The sequence below is a fragment of the Cydia amplana genome, chromosome 10, assembly GCF_948474715.1.
Source record: "Cydia amplana chromosome 10, ilCydAmpl1.1, whole genome shotgun sequence".
Classification (NCBI taxonomy): domain Eukaryota; kingdom Metazoa; phylum Arthropoda; class Insecta; order Lepidoptera; family Tortricidae; genus Cydia; species Cydia amplana.
The window spans coordinates 5,280,418-5,303,106 of record NC_086078.1 but is presented as its reverse complement, the minus strand read 5'-3'; the positions used below and the strand labels follow the sequence as shown (position 1 = coordinate 5,303,106).

Sequence of the window (22,689 nt, the reverse complement as noted above, 5' to 3'; positions counted from 1 at the left end):
TTATAATATTTATATTGTGTAACATCTGTGTAAACACCTAAGTTCAAATGAGTTTAGAAGATTAAGTAGGGAAGGAAGAGTTTTGGTTTTCAGAACAGTTTTTTAATTTATTTGTTTTGTTACGAACTGTGTTAAATGTTCAATAGATATCTCGAATATACTAAAAACCTATAGTTCCCTCAGCATTCGATGAGACAAACTGGAGGTACAATTTGTACAGCGCCGAATATGGAACAATACCAATCCAAAAAAGAAAGAACTACGAAAGAACGACGGAGGTCATTAGACACGAGAGTAAATATTTAATAATATGTCCAAACTACATGTCCAAACTTAGCACATATGATATATATCAATGTCCTGGTTTCATTTTAGTAACTGGTCGAGCTATAATTACACACCCATACCTTTTCTGGCAACCTGTATCAGTTTTATTTCGGCTGCTTTAGGTCCGTATATATGTAGGCTAAATCATGTCAATTAAAACTTAAAACACGTTGACGAAATCGTTTCAGTAACAGGTAGTATTTCTTTATAAACGCAATTGATTGATATTTGAAAATAATAAAATAAAATATTATATTTCAATATGATTTGTGAATACTTCATTACGGACAAATCTTTCCTACGAGTTGATCAAAAATAGTTTACTAAACTATTTTCGTGGAAGGTCGGTATATCTACTGCGATGACCTGCGCTTCGGGCTTTGTCTCTGTCAATTACCTTTATAATTTTACTGACGGAGTTCTAATCGTGGCAAAAGGACAAAGAAATGTATCAAGGAAATTAGCAGTGATATTGCCCGCGCCAACGCTCCTGCAGTGACCTGCAGTAACGTTGCAGTCGCAATTCAAATGTTACCTTTACTCCGCCGGTTACTATAATAGATCATTGAACGGTATGCGCGCGAGTTGCAAATGTTGCGGTCGCATAACTTAATAAATCTCGTAAGCAACGGTGGAAAACACCGTGTATAGGTAATTATGTTAAAACGCTACGCATTTCAATAGATTTCTAAGAAAATATGCCGCTTTTCATTTATGCTCTATCTCCTGTTTTTCTAAATTTCTATTTGATAATAAGTATGGGTTTAGCATTCATTAGAGATATACTTACGACTCTTACGAGACGAGTTATAAAACACTGTAGTAACGGATAATTTTCATTAATTAAATTCATTTACAAGAGCTGGCTGGCTGAACGTATTGATAACAATGATATCTTTATTTACATATATAGATGGAGCGGAGAGTCACTTTTAGAGAACATGAAAAATAATTGCCCAACACCTAATGTAAGTACAGTCACAGCAATCACACAACGGACTTCTACAACTATCCTTATAGCATATTTACGCAAGATATAGGACATTCTTCAAGAAGTTGTAGCAGAAAATAATTAATTCCTTGCTACCATAACTTAAGCACACGCACTTTTCATAGCATATAATCTCGATTAGCTCCTTGCACGCACTATGATTAAAAAGATAAATATTAGAAATCAGTCAAAGACAATTAGCAACAACCTGTCCGCCTACTCCGTGTAATCGGCTACCATTATCATTATCGTTGAGATTTTTGCTCTCGACGTACTCACAGCAGCAGTTGATTGGCCATTTGTGGACTTTATCGTCTGAGCAATAAGGGTTACAAACTGTCAATTAATTGACGATGGTACTCCCAGTAACACTTTTTACTTACCATTGGTACACTTTAATTCGTTGCAATAAGGATTAAAATCGGTCGATCGATTGTGTTTATAGAAGCGCGGTGACCGGCGCTCGCGCAGGTTTTTTTATTAGGGTTCCGTAGCCAAATGGCAAAAAACGGAACCCTTATAGATTCGTCATGTCTGTCTGTCCGTCTGTCTGTCCGTCCGTATGTCACAGCCACTTTTCTCCGAAACTATAAGAACTATACTGTTTAAACTTGGTAAGTAGATGTATTCTGTGAACCGCATTAAGATTTTCACACAAAAATAGAAAAAAAACAATAATTTTTTGGGGTTCCCCATACTTCGAACTGAAACTTAAAAATGTTTTTTCATCAAACCCATACGTGTGGGGTATCTGTGGATAGGTCTTCAAAAATGATATTGAGGTTTATAATATCATTTTTTTCTAAACTGAATAGTTTGCGCGAGAGACACTTCCAAAATGGTAAAATGTGTGTCCCCCCCACTGTAACTTCTAAAATAAGAGAATGATAAAACTAAAAAAAATATACGATGTACATTACCATGTAAACTTCCACCGAAAATTGGTTTGAACGAGATCTAGTAAGTAGTTTTTTTTTAATACGTCATAAATCGCCTAAATACGGAACCCTTCATGGGCGAGTCCGACTCGCACTTGGCCGCTTTTTTAATCACCTGGTTAATATTTATGATAATGGCAGTGGTAAGCCGGTCATTTACTACACAGTAAAATTTTAATTACTGAACTGAAAACATAAATGTAAAAATAAAGCCTATTGAGGTACAAAACATACTGTTGTCACTGTTGTCTAAAAGGGTTCCATTATTTAAACTTGCTAAGTAGTCCCTAGTGTAGTGTAGCCCAATACTTATATGTCTAGGACGAGTAGGGACTGCCACGTTAAGTTTTTCAGAAATTATGAAATTTAATTAAAATTCTGAATCATTTAAGTAGGTACTTGTAGTTGTAATAAATTCGATGTTACTTCAGAGTATTGACACGTCTTTCTGCGTGAATTACATTGGTATAACATAATACATGTAGCCATGTTTTCATAAAGATGACTGTTGTTAGTAATCTTTATTTAGTAATGTACATTGTCAGTGTCAGATGTTTTGTATGTATTAATCTCGTTTGACACGTTTAGCTTACGCCTATATTTGTAGATGCATGATGCAGTCAACTTTAGATTTAGAACGTTGTATTTACCAATAGGTACTTATTTTATTTATTTATTAAGGTGTTATAATTTTTTGTATTTGTAATTACGATCTTAAGCTTGAAGATATAAAGTTTAGATTAGATGGCATTGAATCTTTTGTTTTAGAAATAGTTATGATCCTACGAAATAGTATCCTGCGTCGACGCCGCCGACTTGGAGTAATCGCAAATCGCAATTTACTTTGCATTTTGTCGCAATATTTTGTCATTTTATTTTAAAACTTATTGGAAAGTAATAAAGTCATTTTCTGCATAAATGAGATAACTTACAGATATAGTCTTGCTTAGTGGTTAATCTATAGTCAGGTTATAAACGTGTTTAAAGGAGTTAACTTTAATTAACGCTGACTAGATTTAGTAGCAATTAGCGGCAAACACTTTAGTAAAAACCCTTAATCGAAGTTAATGTCTTGGTCTCGCTAATTAACTCTTAGGCAGCTCTTAGCTTCTATATTAATCCTAGTAAGGAATAAATTTACGAGTAGGTGCATACTAAAAATATACGAGTAAAAACTACCGATAAAAAATAAAAATACAACACATTCAAGTATTACCTTTGGTTATAAAACAAGCTATATAAAAATCAGTGCATCTGATTTGAATTGAAGCTAATATGCTGACTAAGTACACTCAGTCCGCTTTACGTCATCATGATTATCGAACGTATACAACTTCGTAATAATATTAGTTATGTACTTAATTATAGTTATGTACTACTATATAGTACCTGACAAATGCACCATACTACGATAAAAGAAGTGTAGATAGAAACATAAGAATGTAAACATCTATTATTTAAAAACCAATGTCAACAACCGCACAATAATCATCGCAGCTAATCTCTTCACGCCTTTGTTTTTGTCGTGTGTTGAATTTTAATGATCATTATTTTTATTCCATTGCCTACCACTATTTATAAATCTTCAACAATAGGACGAGTCATCGGCATTACTACAAACAAGTGCTTTTAACATTCGTACATGTTTACTTTAAAAATTAACGGAAAATGAAAAGTTTTTGGTTAGGGTTTTGACGTTGAAAGATTTCATAAAACCGATGTAAATATGTTTGATTATTTAGAAACAGTTAAATATTGTCATTGTTCAATATGTATCTGCTACGATAAAATGACAAGTATATTGAAGAAATAGTATATGATGACATCACTAAATAGTTTCAGTATTGTTTAGATCACCCAGGGATGTGTAGTGGAGCCTATATATTCTTGTTTCTTTAGTCGACAATACGTATATTAGATATACTTACAACACTTTATGGGTTGTATATCTCAGGTTGTAAATGTTTAAAACTTGAAACCCTTATATTATAAGTTAAATCCCCTAAATTTGCCTAAATAATCTTCATTTTCCCTTTGTTTCTTTATTTTTCAATACTTTTTATTGAATCCCCGGGTTAAGAAACCCGATTCGGACCACAGTTGGACCACTTGGACCGTGATCACTGCTGGCCTACATTGACCACCTACTTTTTCTCGATACCCATTATTGGCTTTCTAGTACTTCCATTATGCATGTAATCTAGTGCATTATGAATTTTAAAGCACTATAACTGCGAGTCTAGACTTGGGTGAAAAAACGGAATATTTGCTCAATAGACTTAAGTGCTACTAATACTCTGTTCAGCTGTAATTATCTTTTACAAACAATAACATTGCTTACCGAGTTAGTTAAAACGAGTCTAACATCAATAAAGAGTTTACATTGGCCATCTATCATTTTCATATTGATTACTAGGTATTTATAAATATATTAGTCATTGCGCAATAAACACCGTTTCACTTTGTTTAGAAATTCTTCCTTCAAGAAAGCGCACAACAATATAAGAAACAATTATTGCTTATTTAATGGCTATGTTTCACAAACCTGAAACGTCATGAGAACCAATAAACAACATTAGAAAGAGAAATTGACATTGTAAACAAAAACTAGCTGTATAAGGCACAGAGTAAGTTCCTCCCTAGTATTGCCTTATCAGTGCCGGTTCTGATAGCAATCGAGCACTTTCGATTGCTCGGACAGCTTTCCTTGGGTTTGTTTAGTGGATTTGTCTATCTTGGGCTGATGGTTAGATGTAGTTTATTGTCCGGCAAAGGATTTATGTTCAGGGCCTTTTAAATACAAGTCTACAGTTTTACAAGTTTACACCGGCATCGGCACTGGTCCAAAGGTCTCTCGTCAGTTGTGAAACGTATGTCAATCCCATCAATATGGTCGGATTAGAATTGTAAAATAGCTGCGATTAATCATCGAGGGAATCGCCGTTTATAATCGAGTTTGTAAATAATGTAAGCTCCATGAAGTTGAAATCTTAATCGACAGTTTACCTTAAAGCAGCTTGTGATCAACCTCTTCATCTCGGTTCGGCGCATTCTACTTTTTCAGTACTTGCACGGGGAACTGGAGTTAATTAGGAAAGACACAGATGACATATTCGTTGAGCATCCTATATTTTTAACGTTCTGGTTTCCTGCGAATAATAAAATCCATAGCCGTAGACCATTCGATACGCGACATCGATTCGCCAATCACCAATTAGCGAAAAAGCGGTGTTTTGCCGAAAGCACAATTACGGCGAAAGTGAAACACGTGGCACAATTGTATGATGTACAATGAATTGTATGATGTATGATGTTGTATTTAACTAATTCTACTTCTATTGTGCTAAATTGCAATTCTTTTTGTGCTAATTCCACGAAAAACATGGAAGAACCTATAAAAAATATTTCTTACCTTGTGACCGACGTCTTTGCCAGAAGACTTTAAAATTTAATATTTCTTACACTTCGTATGAGTTTCCATTCCAATGCAGTATTCTTATTCTTATAGTCATAGTAATGTAATGAATTTAATCGTCGATTTCAATAGTGCATACTAAACCGACTGTTCAAACAACCACAAACTATAAGTATATAGTCAATAAAGACGAGTCCAACTAGATTCTGTAAAAGGTGATTTCAATGTAAATCCACTGGTTTTAACAACGTATTTTGCCATTAAGGCACTCCTGTACGCAAGTACTTACGAAGCCGATTCTCCTGTAACAATTATCGTAAAGTTCAATTCTTTATTTTAATACATACCTACCTGCAATCAAACGTCAGCAATATTGATACAATTTCCTAAGAAAAGTGTTGATCAAATATTGAAGAAGTTACTGTACTGTTAATGTTAATTGCAGTTTAACAACAATGACCCTCTCTTAGTCCCAGTTGCACCATCCGCATTTGACAGGCTGATCAGATCAACGTCACCCGGCGCGCCGCGGCGGTATACTATCAAACTTTCCATACAATAAAATTTAGCGAACTCTTTAACGATGGCTAACAGTTTGGTGCAACAGACCCTTAGACTGATAGTTTCTAACTCTAACCAGTGTTAGTTGTAGTAGGATCATCTTATAACAAAATATAAATATTATCAATGCATTTATTCCACCTTTTCGGGATACAAACATATTTTACATCGTAGCATCCCATTAACGGCAACGATAACTTTATACTGAAACAGTACTACCAACACTCTGCAAATTACTTATATAATTTCGTTTAATAAGACCCTAATTCTGTAATTAGTAAAGTATTACGAGGTAATGGACTTAAAGTCATTATGTTTTCTTTTTCTTTTCAGGTAAGGAATCTTTTTTGTGAAAATGAGCAGTAAACACGCTGAGCATGTAACATAAGGTGAGTTCAAATTACAACCTAGTCAGTAAATATTTTGTTAGACCGATTTAATATAAAGTGGGAATTTTAAGTTATATATCACTGAAAAAGATTCTAAATATACTTTTTTCGAAAATAAAACACCAGTTATATCTTAATACTAGTTACATCAGTTACATCATGGGACTTTTCACAATAAAGTATCATTTGTTTGTAGAAACTTTCTGCGAGTCGTTTCTAAAGTCATTACAGCAACTTACTCGTATGATGAAAATGTGTAATGAAAAGCATACGATCATGTGTGTGAGAATAAAGCCAACTAGATATAGTAAATACCTAAACTGGCAAAAAAGTCATATACATACATAAAAAATAACTGGCTAAAATCCGATTCAACGTTTTTCTCATGTCGTAATTTGATGGAATTAGGTTTAATTGCCGCATTCGTGCATTTCGTATGATTGCATGCATTCCTTGGATACTCTTCGCAAACAATTGCCGCTTGCCTTGACTCATTTACAGTTAGTTTTTATTGTGAGTACCTTTTCAAATCATTTCAAATGTGTGAAAAATAAAGTGCTAATGTATTAAATAGAACGAATGTGTGAACTAGCGTTTACAATATTAAAAAAAATACCATGCTTCCATGCCAAATTGTTTCCAACTTCAAAATGTAACCCTACAAATGTATCAACAAGGAGTTCTATGTCATTTATGAAACTTTGTGCTAATGTTTGTACCATAGCGCCTGAACCAGTTTGAGCTAAGCTAACACATTCGATTTCAATCTATTTCAAATACCTTACATTCTCAATTGCATTCTCATACGAGTATCGATGTTAACACCACGTATTTACGATTATTAGCGGACAAAGTAGCGTGGAACTAACGAGACCTTTACAAGTAAGAAGAAGATACTCAGATACAATTTGATCGAAACTGATTGTTTATGTTTTGACATCTTGATGCTTATTATCGATCCTTCTAACATGGTGTCCAAACGATTCAGAGATGAGGCTTGATCACGAGTCTCGAATTACAGAAGCGGTTGAGAAACCGACCGAGGCAGTCGTTCCCATGTACCTTTTGCACTTTATTGCAATTAGATTATAATGAGATAGGCTAGATACTATTTTTTGCGTCTTTTACCAAAACTTGAAGTCAAAGTGAGCTAACTATTCTAACTAAGAACTAAGCCCCAGTGACCTGATATTTAAGATTACTTATTGATCGAAGATGTTTTAATAAGCCAAGATGGGATCGGTCTGATTTGATAGCTTATGAATTTACAAATTTATATTATCTTTACCTGTGTGTCTCCTGTATTTGTTTAATCTTTAGTTTACTGTATTTAAATTTATTTCTGTCTATTGAACATGTTTTTTCTCTTTCGTTACCTGCCGTGATTGTTTCAGCTGATGGTCTCATCTAAAGATCAGGCTTGTTTTCTCCTGTTTCTATGTTTCCTATGTTTTTCTGATTCCTATGTATTTTTGTTTTTATAGTTTTAGTCTTCTTTTTTTTAAGGAATATTTCGATTTATTAAAGATTAAAACAAATAACAACAAAAACCCTTAAAATAAAAATTATAACTAAAATTAAAAACTAAGCCTAAACTATAAATAAAAAATTTGGCCTAAATCGCCGCCTGTTAGTCTTGTGTGTTTGTGCTTATGAAAACAAAATCTATTCTATTCTAATACGCCGCGCGGGGTCTTACTTCTTCTTCCGATGGCGCTACATCCTTTGTGGATCTTGGCCTACTATCTTCCTCCGGCTATCATGATTCCTCTTCCAGTTTGTCTATTTTCTTATTTTTCTAATTATTAAGTCTTCCTCAGCCATCTTGGTCTTTTTCGTTGTGGCGCGCGAGAACAGACATGTAAAATCAAACTAATTCTATAGGCTATAATTACATGAAAGTGGACGTAAAGCATATCAACCTTAAGGTACCTATTCATTAAACAATTACTAGAGCAATTACAACCATGTGCACCGATAGTCCGTTTATAAAACTGTTTAATTCAAATTATCATATCAAAACCACAAGAGCAAGTTGTGTAGCGTGATCAGATCAAGATTAAATCTGTGAAAAGGTCTTTTCTATAATTAGAAAAATATAGATTTGAATCTTAAGTCAAGTTTGTTTGAGTTTATATTCTCTTAAAAGTTCAAATGTAGATGTAATCTTTTTTAATAAAGTTGTCCAGCGTCAGATGGTGATAGCTCTATATGGCTTGTCAGTCTTGCTGTGACAGTGTAATGGTATAATAGGTAATCGTTTGTGGTTGGAATGTGGTTACGATAGAGTTATGGCTGTCGTTTGCTTTCTCACTATATTTCATTATTTCTATGAATGTGTGGGAATGTCGATCTACCTATATAGTTTTTGTCATGAGACTATTGTCCGACTTTTATCGAGATTTCAGTTTCAGAAATGAAAACCCATTGTTTTTACGCTTTATATCCTACTCGGTTTATCTTTGATTTGCCTTTGAACTTTGTCAGAATCACAACAAATTATATCAGAGATTGATTTATTAATACGATGTTCATGTGCGTTAGCGTAGTTAGAACACATACTCTAGGAAACAAAGCGAACATAAACAGCAAAAAAATCCTTAGATTTTGTTTAAGTGACGGCAATTTAACCATTTTTTATTTGCCGTAAAATACTACTCTAGGTTATTATTATTTATCCCATGAGGATACAAAATTCATAAAACGAATTTTAATAGATGTAATGAGTGATTAATACACTTAATGTGTGGTATTACACGCTGTAGTGATTTTACTGAGTGATATTTTCACTGCTTAAGAACAAGTCTAAAACATTTAAAATTATATAGCTTAACTACTACTTCGCCTGATACACGATAGTGCTATAATATAGTTAATAAACACCATTATGTTTCTTATAAACATGTAGTAAGTAGATAAAAATCATGAGACATGTATACAGTTTAATTGTTGAAACGCTATTCTAAACGTTAATACCTATAGTTTATTTTCTAATTCAAAACTTTTGACGCTTTGTGAGACATATAAAACATGGGAGCCGCATGTCAAGGGCATTTTATGCGTGCTGTTTTGGGTTACTAGATAGTATATACTATGAACTGCGATACAAAATTAATTTTGCACTTAATAGCTTCGCTATCGCGAAACTACAACCTAAACTTGGTATGATAAAGCATTTATAGCCACGCGAAAATGCAAATTGGTCGTATTATTTTATTATGGCAGGTAAATTGTTTTTGCTAACACCTATCCCAGAATTAATTTCATTTGACTTTGGGCGTTTAGTATAAGTAATTAAGGTATACTTTTGAATTGAACATTTGAAAGAGATGTGACATTAAGTCGCTTTTATTGTTGCAAGGGCGCGGCAGACAATTGCGGCTTGACACGACCTTGTGGTTTTTAGTTTGTAATGGGCATTAGCTGTTATTTAACCCTCATATGTTAAGTTATATGGTTAGATAGCTATGCTAAAATGTGACTTAACACGAAGTAATACGGTCGTCAGTTTTAAATGAATGATTTTTAATAATAGTAATTATGTCTAAATTTTGAAGTTAATAGCATACAAAGATATAAGTTCACAGGTAGGTCAATGTCGTAACACGACTGTTGAACGTTTTATTTGTATTGTAACTTTTGCTCCAGTTTGAAATAATTGTTATGCTTTAGTAAACAGAACACACACAAGAAAGAAGTCTAAACTTATAGCATTAAATCTTGAGATAAGAGTTTGCCCTGCCCTTCCTTTATTGTCTCTATCATAATTTTTATAACCATCGCCTATTAAATTAGTCATCTATTACTAATTCGTATTGAGACTGATGACACACATGTCCTTGGCGAAATTATCACAAAAACTTAATTTATTGTTATAGCCCGATTATAAAACCATCATAAGCCTCCAAATGTCATCGACCCAATCAGGATGAGATAATTAATGTATAGCAGAAATTACATTAAGCCAGATATCCTGAGTAATTGATCACTTGATTCTGCACCTTATATTAAATAGGCTAGAGACGTTTTTTCCATAAATTTGCTTGACAATTTTGCGTTTCTTTATATGGAACTGGACTTAAATGGAAACTGGGCTTTGATGTCGATATATCAATATGTCTGGGCATCCGTCTGACAGTGCACATGTTCGATTAGGAACTGTATTGCGATGTCGCTGGGTATATAATTGATTGATGTGTGTAACACGTGTCTTTGTTTGGTAAACATTATGGGTTGGTGTCGTGGTGTGCGTTGGTCATGCTGATGCTTAGGTTTCAAGTTCACCTAATTATAGGTTTTGTATTTAGTTTATTATCGACACGTTTAGCTTTTTTATTTTCTAAAAACGTGCTTATAGGTACTCGTTGGTATCACTATCAATACCTTACGTCGTACGTAACTACATACTGTTGAAGTAAAATAAAAATATGGGTGTATCTTCTTATTATATAGGTACTTATAGGAATAAAGTGCAGAAATGTAAGCATTTCTTTGATATCGACTGCACCTAAGTAAATTTAATTGCCCTTAAAACTTAAGAATTTTGGGACATTTTGCGTATGTCGCATTTAAGTCTTGTATAGGTATTGTCGATAGGTGAAAAAAGTACATATAGGGTGCATTGGGGTAATTCCGAAGACGGGGTAATTTTGAAAATGGCAAATATCTACTAAACTAGAAACACTTCATACTTTAGCAACATTTATACCACTGGCACGCTTACATGGGATCTTGCGTACTGTTGCTACACAGTAGAAAGCTTTTCTATTTAGTTTAGTAGATATTTGCCATTTTCAAAATTACCCCGTCTTCGGATTTACCCCAATGCACCCTACTATATGTACAAATTTAATCATCCACTTACCATTCCAAATTCGGGACAAATGCCGTATGTAGGTATGTATGTACTTACATACAACATACCTACCTACATAAAATCGTGTTTCTGAAAGTCATGCTTTCCACAAATTACTGTTAAGTGGAGACCTCTAAAGTTCGTATTATCATCTTTTTAAGCACCTTTTAACACCTTTACGCTACCTTCTTAACTTATTTATACTGTTAATAGATGACTTGACTTATCAAGTATTAAATTAATCACGAAAAGAGCACGCAATAACACTCGCCTAGTGTTGGAATTTAACTAATATTAATGTAATAAATACAGTTGTATAAAATTTGAAATTTCTTAAAATAATTTCAAATTATTAAAATTAAAAGTTTTAGCTCATTGACAAGAATCGACACAAGGTATCTCAATAGCGAAATTATTCAATTCTTTTATTCACAGAGTCTCCAAAATTAAAGATTATATATTTATTTTACAAATCGAGTTAATTTGAGTCAGATCCTGAATATACCTAATTGAAAAAAGTTTCGACTCAAACAAGTCTCTCAGAATTTTCAGGTGCGGGTTGTAAAACTGATTCGAGTCAAATTTAGACTCGAGTTCTTCCAACTTTAATCATAGTCATCATACGAGTTATAACGAGCCACTGAATCGTAGAAGTACTCGTAAATGTCAATCGTGCATTACCAGTTATAAGCTGACCTTTTGATGTCCAATCACTAATTTGTTTAGTATTGGGAAAATCTTGCATTTACGTCATATGCAGTAATTGGAGTTAGATGGGTTTAATTGGTGTAATAATGATCGTAATATAATGTAACATCGGATATTGGAGGTGTTAAGCTTTACTAACGAGAATGTTGCAACTGCAAAGACTTATCGCAAGTCTTTGAGTAAAATTGCGTGGTACTTCGTTTGGTTGTTCTCAATTATATTTACGACGATAAACATATATTATATGTATATACTCGTACGAGTAACTGCTGTAGAAGAGTTACAAGACTGGCACAAGAAAGAAAAAATGACAAGAGAGAGCTCTTAAGTTATGATGATGATGAAGATGAGAAAAAAACGATCATACACCGTAGTACATACACATTACGCTTACCCACGGAAATAACATTTTTAAGTCACTAAAAATACTTAACATTTATTTTCAGCACATTAAGAATATTTCAGAACCGAAAACTTTTGTTTTTGTAAACTGACCAGCATACAATCTAGTCACCTTATCGTTTCAGTAATAGCCTTATTCGCAGCACTGTACTATACATGATCATATCTTCCATCCATTGTTCACATGTACAACAAATCGACGTATCCTTCTAAGCCCTCAATCTGCTCGTCGACAGTTCGTCACGGTTGCGCAACCCGTCCAACAATGGCTTCATTACTGGCAGAATAAGCCTAAACGGTATTATCACCATTATCGCAGTCACGACGGCGGTATCCCGTCCGAAAACGTAAACGTACCGCGTATTAAGATGTTAGTTAAAGTAGCGTAGGCGTAGTTATGGACAGATGCTTCACTTCATATCTAAAACTACCGCCCCGGGTAAAACCGCTAACTTCCTCTTGATTCAATCTATCTATTTAAAAAAACGCATCAAAATCCGTTGCGTAGTTTTAATGATCTAAGCATACATAGGGACACACAGACAGCGGGAAGCGACTTTGTTTTATACTATGTAGTGATTATGTGCCGGTAGTTTTGCGTGCACTCAAAGAGTAGACGAATGACTTTATGACTTTCAGCTTTTAGGTCATTATCTAGCAAAACGGTATTAACAAAAGTAGCCAGTTATAGGATTGCGTGTTTTTATTAAGCATTCAATGTTTGCCTGACTACCTATCCGACCTTTAATTTGTTTGCAAAGTTGTTTGAATTGTTCTAGCGGTAAGCCGCCCGTTTTTTATATGGTCCTTGCATAGTACGACTAAGTAATAAAATTGCCTGATAGAAAAGGCCAATAGGAACTACAATAATGTATGGAAATAGTCACGTCGTAACATCTGTCATCCCGATACATTAGTTCTTTACGTTTGACGTTTGTCGATGTACGAGTGTCATCTTGACTAAACCTCCTGACCCGCCAGGATTTTATATATGTATAGATAGACATAGATAGAGGTAGATAACTTTTATCTACTCTATGTATTGTGGATGAAGAAAGAACTAACTTTTATGCAATACTAAGAGCATGGTAATGATCTACAGTTACTAAATATGTATAAGCATTCCACGGGCTGTCCCGTACAAACGCATTTTATTTCGAATATAAGTTTTTTTTTCGGGCATTTGTCGCAGAAAAAGAAACTCATGTACCTGCAAATCTTCAGGCGTTTATATGGGACAACGGTAGACGATTTCATAAAAATGCTCTAATGGCACCTCTGTGCCTATCCAAGATGTGGCACAGTGCCGGTGGCGCAGATATCATCAGTCCGTCGCGCCGTGGGTGCGCGTTCGATGTCCCGGCGAGATACGCGTCTATGTTCCGAGAACCTACTGTTGTTTTAAGTAATGTAATGCATTCAGGTGCTTAAGGTTGACACACTTTAGACTGGTTTAGAGGTCCTTGTAGGGACCAGCGTATAAGTAGTAATTTACTATCAAATTAAGATTGGCTATTGTGGACGAACTATAATTATTGCTCCAGAGTAATTATTGTGAGTTAATCAACAATTGTTGACAGGAAATTAATGGATTATAACTATCCGGTGGCGAATGCACTAGTCCCAAAACGCACTATTAGTCAATACACTCTAATTTCGAAAGCCCCTCTTCTCATAAGAAACTAGGCCCAAAATACCATATTTCCAAAAAGGCTCATTCTCGATTTACACGAGAACCATTGAGAACTAGTCCCAAAATACACCTTTCCCAAAATACCCCAAATTGTGTTCACCTGTGCGTGGCGTAATACTTTATTCTCATAATGCGTAGGTCTCAAAACACTCTAGTTCCAAAATACCCTATTTTTTTGGAATGTCTCTTTGTGACTGCTTTCAGCCGTAATCATTACCCGTTTGATGCCTAAAATTTTTTTTTCAAAAATAGGATTTATTTAATTATTATTTTGAGCTATACAGGGTGTAATCGTTAAGTGTTGCTCGGCGATAGTTCCGTAAATATAGCAGATATCAGAAAATTTCAAATTGATATCGAAAGTGCATATAGTGAAAGTGAAGGGCAATATACACACGAGTGTTTTAATGCCTGTGTTGATAAAGCAGTGTATGGAACTATCATAATTAGGTGGGCGAGAAACTACCCTCATTTATGGCATTAAATAATTAAATAATGCCATAAATGAGGGTAGTTTCTCGCCCACCTAATTATGATAGTTCCATACACTGCTTTATCAACACAGGCATTAAAACACTCGTGTGTATATTGCCCTTCACTTTCACTATATGCACTTTCGATATCAATTTGAAATTTTCTGATATCTGCTATATTTACGGAACTATCGCCGAGCAACACTTAACGATTACACCCTGTATAGCTCAAAATAATAATTAAATACGTAAATCCTATTTTTGAAAAAAATATTTTAGGCATCAAACGGGTAATGATTACGGCTGAAAGCAGTCACAAAGAGACATTCCAAAAAAATAGGGTATTTTGGAACTAGAGTGTTTTGAGACCTACGCATTATGAGAATAAAGTATTACGCCACGCACAGGTGAACACAATTTGGGGTATTTTGGGAAAGGTGTATTTTGGGACTAGTTCTCAATGGTTCTCGTGTAAATCGAGAATGAGCCTTTTTGGAAATATGGTATTTTGGGCCTAGTTTCTTATGAGAAGAGGGGCTTTCGAAATTAGAGTGTATTGACTAATAGTGCGTTTTGGGACTAGTGCATTCGCCACCGGATAGGATTATAAGATGACATTGGCAGTAACTCTGTGTTCTATTGTCTGTGTATGAATGATTGGCAACAGAAGTAGGCCGGACATCATAACATGCACATTATTTTAAAATTTATAGATGATGATCGTGTGTAAATCATTTTTTTGACACTGTAAATAGAAAATGCACTTTTACTGCTACTAACAGACAGCTATTAACCAACTCTATTCTCTAAAACAAACGAGCATCTGAAGTCTCAACAGTACAGTAGAAATGCGTACGCACAGTGCTTTCGTTCCAAGTAGGCTGGGCACCCTGCTGTCACCACTATTGACAATGACTTAAGTTTAAGATGACAGATATTGGGACCGCATCGAGCACCAGTACGTTTACCTTACCACGGAGCTGGGCTATAACCGCGAAAATCGAAGTTGGTTCTGACGCGCAATTCGTGTAAACTGTATTTCCCGGGGATGCACATAATAGTTTTAAATGTAAATGATTATTTAAAATTGTAAAGGCATTTGATTTTACCAACCCTTACCGTCATGATATTCCAGTTCCAATACAGCATGTTATTAAAGCGAATAAACTTTTAATCTACCTATCTCAAATCAAAGTCGTGGGAATAAAAAAACCGTAGCAAATCCGGTAGGCAACTTTGGCCACTCGTAAACCTTATTGCAACGTGATAACGTATAGCAATGGTTAGTTGCTATCTAGACTAACATAATGACACTTAGCTGAGCATTGGTATGCCTTGTGTGATTGAAATAAGGGTGACAATGGTTCAGTTAACTGTAGACGATGGTTCATAAACCAGATGTATCGTGCAGCTCGGCTTAGCCGGTCAAGGCCCGCCGGTTCGGCTATTGTAGTTGATCAGCCAAGTGGCGCTGGAAGTGATCTGAAGGTTGTGATGAGTGAGAGGTCTGACAAGTACTTTTGGGCAAGGGCTGCGGCTGACCTATTAGGCTACAGGTATTGAACTTTTGTCACACACACATGTGAAAAAATGTTTTTTATCATCCGGTAAGTATATAAAATGTTTAAAATTTAAATTGTAATGTTTGCATACTTGCTTGCCGAGCGTGCTTTGTATTGCATGCCTATCATAGGGTAGAACACAAGGACTACTTTTTATTTTAAGACCTGTGATTGGATCAATCAAACACTATGTTCTTGCAATAAACATATTTCATTTCATTTCAGGGTTTGAGTATAGATTATGAAACAAATGGAATAGGAACTCTTTTCTCTCCTTCGACCTTTTAAAATGTTGGGTATCTTTATGAACCACCCATTAGTATCCTGTTCTTTTCCACCAGTTTGGCGATATCATCAACCGATCTCGCGAAATGCCCTCGGATACTCGTCGGCTGGGTCTACGAGTATCGTCTGTTGTGCTCACATGCTTGGCCTGACTTTATTTTATCTACAAACAAATGAAAACTTTTTTCAAGTGGTTTAAACAATAAGAAAATAGTTTTTGCCGAAAGCAAAATATTTATTTTAAGTATTTCACTCCAGAATAACTTCTTACATAATATATGTAAATTCCTTTTCATGCTGTAAGGTTTTTTTATTACCTTAATGATGATTTTACAGACACGGTTTGTGGTCGCATGGCAGCACGCGTCTCGTCATCAGTTAGGTATTTGTTTTTGTCTAGCTTTAGGTAAATAAACGTCCGGATTTCCCAAAAAATTGTTAAATGGTTAAAAGAGAACGTTTGGTAATATTTGCGGTTTTAGTTAAGGTACATTTTAAAACTGTCCATTTAATATATTATAGCACTAAGAGCTAGGATTGCATTGTATAATATTTTATCTAAATTTTAGGGAACAGTTCTCACTAAGTATCTTTGTGTTGTATGCAAGTATTATCGGTACTGAAATGGGCATAAAATGTTCATCTAATGATCATTTAATTCCTTTATAAACCTTATTGTCTTACATAACCTCGGCCTCCACTGTTTCCATATTCAGTTCCTCCATAGAGGAGCAACTTCAAGTAAAGCCTGAGTCACCAGGCAGGTTGAGAAGCGCATTTTAAACAGGCGTAGGAATTAATTGTCTGTGTGGGGTCGTGCTATTGAATTGCAATTAACCTACTTGCTTGATTAATGTTTTCATTAGATGGTAAAATCCTGGTTGTTACTAGTAGCTAAGCTAACAAACTAAGTGTACTATGATGAGAAAGAAAACTCTATCAAAAAAAGAAAAGTCTCGTAAAACTGAGTTGGGTTCGTCAAATTTGGATTATACAATAGGTATAGGTACACCATACCTAATTGAGACAGTCCTGAGCACTTAAGAGCCAACAGGAGCTAAGATTTAAATATTTTAGGTAAATATACCCGTCTCCCTAACGGAAGCGGCTCCTAAAACTAGTGCGATAAGGACAAGGCGAAAAATCCTGCGTAAAAATCTCAAAAATCGAGGTTTCGTACTCGACTGTTTCCTCCTCCAAAACTTAACCAATCGTAACCAAATTTGGAAATCTAAATGATTATGACATTATCTGTGTCGGACCGTTTTGCTTTTTTGACTAATTGATATCAGTTTTGAATAGCACGCCTCTCATTGCGGCATAGTCAATTAGGCCATATAGGCCATTTTTGAAGGGCTCTAGCGCCTTAAAAAACAAAAATATCAAAAAAAGCAAAACGGTCCGACACAGATATTGACAATATTAATCTGTGTTGAAAAAATCATTGCTCTAGCTTCAAAACCCACGGAGGAAACAGTCGAGTACGTTTGTATGAAGAAATGACCACTCCTGTTGGCTCTTAAAAGCTTGTAACTTGTAATACAAGCAGATGTCACTTTTTGTTAGGGGGGATAATGGGAACTTGTGAATTGAAAAACATTAATGATGACATTATACACTTTGTTTGTCATTGTAAATGCAGTTATGTAGCTTGACTTGGTGCTACTCTATTAGGTCGCACGCGCCGCCTCTCTCGTTTGTCATTCATAACAAATAAAAAAAAACAATATTTTTGGATATCTTAATACAGATGTCTTATAAACCGAGTTTTACAATTTAAAATAAACCTTATTTCAGTACCTAAAAATTAAAGGTTAGGTAACTATAATTCTTATAAACAATTTTAGTACGGCCATGTAATTTTTGTACGGCCATTTATTTTGTCATGCCTTTGATAAATCGCTGCATAAAATCCTAACGCCAACTTACCAAACTTATTATAGTAATTGTATACATAATACATAACTAACGGAAGTATTTATCTATTACTACAAACGCCGGCGGGGACTGATTTCGAATCAATAAATTCAATAATGATATATCAGTATGCACGCCATTGCACAAAACAAATGACCAATGGTTCTCTTTCAACCTCCCATGTCATTCTCGGTGCAAATAAATCTGAACTTTATAGTTGTAGAAGGTTTATTGTACAGTGATATAAATTAGCAAGATATGTGCTTCTGAAAGTTATTCGTCCTAATAGGTTCCTATACAAACATGATTCAGCTGTAGGACGCGTATGTAACAATACATGTGGGACGCTTTCATCGCCCGTGGTCATGCCATTTTTGGTACCTACGTGCTAAATGAAAACTTTCGAAAATTATAATCAATTTTCATTTAGATTCGCAACACAGTACCTACTGATATTGAATATACAATTTCACCACATTTCTGACCCTTTAATATCCTATTATCTATCTATATTAGGGAAAGGACCTATAATATGTTACCATATGTAAAAAACAAACTTTTTAAATATTTACTTTTTAATGATTGAAATAGTATAGTATAGTAATTATATAAATGATTACATATTATGCTCTATCTTTTGCGCCAAATTTTTTTGAGCGTATTTATATGAAAAATGAGTATGAGTAGGGTTGCCAGATGGTCGGGATTCGGCGGGATTCTCCCGATTTTTAGCATGTTGTCCCGATTCCCGACAAAGTGAAAATTGTCCGGAAAAACAGCTTCAAAACAATAATTTCAAGTTCCGAACTGTCGTCGAGCGAGCAAGCGACCCGCGTCGAGCCCGAGCCCGACAGCGCGCGCGCTGCGCGCGTGGCGTGATTGGGCAGAGCAGCTGACGTAGTGCCAATAATGTAAAATATTGTAGTTTTTAATACAATTAATTTAATTTGAATGTTTTTTTTCCCGACTTAAGGCCCAAAATCCCGAAAAAAATATATTTTTTCCCGATAATAGCGCCTTTCGATCTGGCAACCCTAAGTATGAGACATGAGTTGAGTAGGTAATATGTACACGCCTAGGTCTTGCTTGCCTAATTCGATCGCCTAGTCTCATGTGCTATGTATCTAGGCCGCGGCACTTGCAAAACTCAAGCAAGGACATAATGTCATTGATTTGTTCATATTCATATCCACAACCCGATTATTTGGTTATTTTAATACTCATTATGGTAATTTTAATATCCTTGTTAAATTTTTCAATTACACCTTAGTCGGGAAAAATATAGCCCGGGTATCTTCCATTAGGGACTTAGGTGTTACATTAGACTCACAATTAAATTTTAGTTTACATATGGATAACATATGTAAGCGAGCTTATAAGAAGTTAGGGATGATTCTCAGGATCGGACAGCCCTTCAGGCGCCCCAATACTTATAAACTTTTATTCTATTCCTTTGTTAGGAGTATACTTGAATTTGGTTGTGTTGTTTGGACACCTCAGTATCAAGTTCATATTGATCGCCTGGAAAGGGTCCAAAATATTTTTCTAAAATCTCTCTGTTACAGAACGGGCAATTATTTCGAACGTACTTCGTTAGCAGCGAAGCATTTTTGTGTTCCTTCCCTTTATAACCGAAGAAACTATTTAGATGTAATGTTCTTATTTAAAATTCTTAATGGAATAATAAAATGTCCGAATCTCTTAGAATTAGTCACTTTCAGTTGTCCGCACCTCCCCCTACGTTCCAGATCTCTATTTCATATCAGCTTTGCTCGTAAGAATTACTCTCGGCACACTTTTTTCAGACGAGTCCCTAGTTATGTTAATAAGCACTTACATGATATTGATCCTTTTCACTCTTCCTTGTCTAGTCTCAAAATTGAACTTAAACGTAAATTGTTTTAGTTTAAATATTAGTTTAGATATTAAAAATTGTTTTAAATAGGTAACAAAATGTATACACGTAACTTTCTGATTGTCCTACCTTCCAAACAGTGAAACAAATTGATGACTACTTGTCTTATCCGATAACACTAAATTAGAAATTGATGTTAAACCTATTTTCCAATCTTCTACGTACGTACCCTCTATATAACTTCACACAATACTGTTTGTTTTGAAGACTGGTAAATATAATTTAAATAGGTATGGTTCATAATTTCAAATTTCTTTTTCTTTCTACGGTTATTATGTATGTTAACATTATTTACTGATTAATGAACCTCCAGGTCTGTTTCTTAAGTATGTTAAGTACACTACATTGTACTATAAATCCATTTGCATTATGTGACTGTTTGTGTTCTAAATAAATAAAAAAAAAAAAAAAAAAAAAAAAAAAAATTTTTAGAAATAATAGAACGACTTTGTAAATTTATTTTGAAATGTTAGTCTTTAAGACTATAGAAACAGTCATTTAGTTTGTAAATATGTTAATAATGAACGAAAATAGTTATTTTCGATACAAGTGCGAAAAAGTGGAAATTCGAAACGAGTGGCGATAAATTAAAACACGACCGAAGGGAGTGTTTTAAATCGACACGAGTTGCGAATTATCTATTCGCACGTGTATCGAACAACGTTTTATAGTACTTATGGCAGTTTAAAGTTTTGACATACGCACGAAAAGTGCTAATTTACGCACTAGTGCGGAAAAGTAGCCCCATATGTACTGTAAATTACTTTACAATACATATGGTGCTACTTTCCCGAACTAGTGCGGGAAAGAGCACTTTCCGTGCGTAAGTATGTCGAAAGTTAGTGCCATATATACTGTAAAACGTTGTACGATACACGTGAGAACAGGTAATTCGCAACTCTTGACGATTTAAAACACACCCTTCGGTCGTGTTTTAATTTATCGCCACTCGTTTCGAATTTCCTCTTTTCCGCACTTGTATCGTAAATAACTATTGTATTTGTTAATCGAAATGATATTGTTTCAGGTAATGTTTATTGTTATCAATGACAATGTGAAACTCATTCGGGTTGGTAAGTTTTCCATTTAGTAAAAGTAAAGTTGCTTGTAGTACCTACATAAAATACTAGGTATCTCTTACTTTTCCCTACTTGTCTTCATTAATGTACCTATAGACTTGTTGGCAACAATTTGGTAAAATAAGTAAACAAGTGATGATATGCACTTGACCAAGTCATCGATCAAAAAACGTTGCATAACCCAACTCGTACCGTACCTACTATAATTTTGCCATCAACCTAATGGGTGCATGTCAATTGACATTTGACTGGCCGTGGGTTGACAGATAATCATTTTATCGTCAGTCACTTGTCCAATCATTGCATTGTCTGCTGACATTTTGTCATTATTGTATGCTAATTCTGATGTCATTATTTTAGGTCCATTAAAAACATTTTATATTGCATAATAGTTCGGCCACGTGTCCGAAAAGTAGTTTTAAAAGAGCCAATCTGTTCCTCAAAACAGAAACACAATATTAGCACTTAAGTACTTGGCGTAACAAACATAATTTAAAAGTATTGACATGCACTGTTTTTTTAGCTGACTAGGAAGTAAAACCGAAACTCGGCTAAATCATTGTTTTGATTAAACAATTGCAGTGACTGCATGCAGTTTTGTTCAACCTTGTACTACATAGTTATATTGATTACTAATAAATCATTAGCTAGTGTTGTTAAACTGTTTGTAAGTAAGCATTTAATTCAGCAAAAAAATGATTTCAGACTATTGTAATAACTGAAATGTATGTTCCCAAAGTTACGTAGTTATCGTATAGTTTAATTATTTACAAGCTATCTAGCTTCATTTACCTTTTCGCTATGGAAGCCTAAAAAGTTAAAGCGAATATTCTCGAATACGTCGAACCGTCGTTAGGGAGAAAAAGTCATAAGGCACTTTTTAATTAGTGGCAGAAAACAAACAATTTTTTTTTCTGTGCGTAGTGCGGCACCTTCCATTTGAGATGTGTCCACTAGGGGGCAAGTCCCAATAGTTGAACATTCCTGTACTAAACAATGCGGATTAACATTAACCATAATAATTAAATCATTCAGTCATACACAAGTTATTAGTTTGTCAACTCAACAGCCTAAACGCAACTCATTACAAGGAGTTGCATGCAAATGTTAGCGTAGATTTGAATCAAGTAACCACATTTCAAGGAATCATAGAAAGTCAATTATTCACTGGCCAGAATT

The 22,689-nt window shown here is 34.7% G+C and overlaps 1 protein-coding gene across 2 annotated transcripts in view; it reads left to right on the top strand.

The window, feature by feature from the left end:
- Positions 1-22,689, top strand: part of LOC134651310 (uncharacterized) — a 174,839-nt gene that overhangs the window by 68,595 nt on the left and 83,555 nt on the right. The window contains exon 2 of one of the 2 annotated variants that reach the window (XM_063506368.1): positions 6,571-6,621. The exons of the other annotated variant lie outside the window; for it this stretch is intronic. The gene's annotated coding sequence lies outside the window, so the exon portion shown is untranslated. The remainder of the gene's footprint in view (positions 1-6,570; positions 6,622-22,689) is intronic. 2 annotated transcript variants of the gene reach the window in all.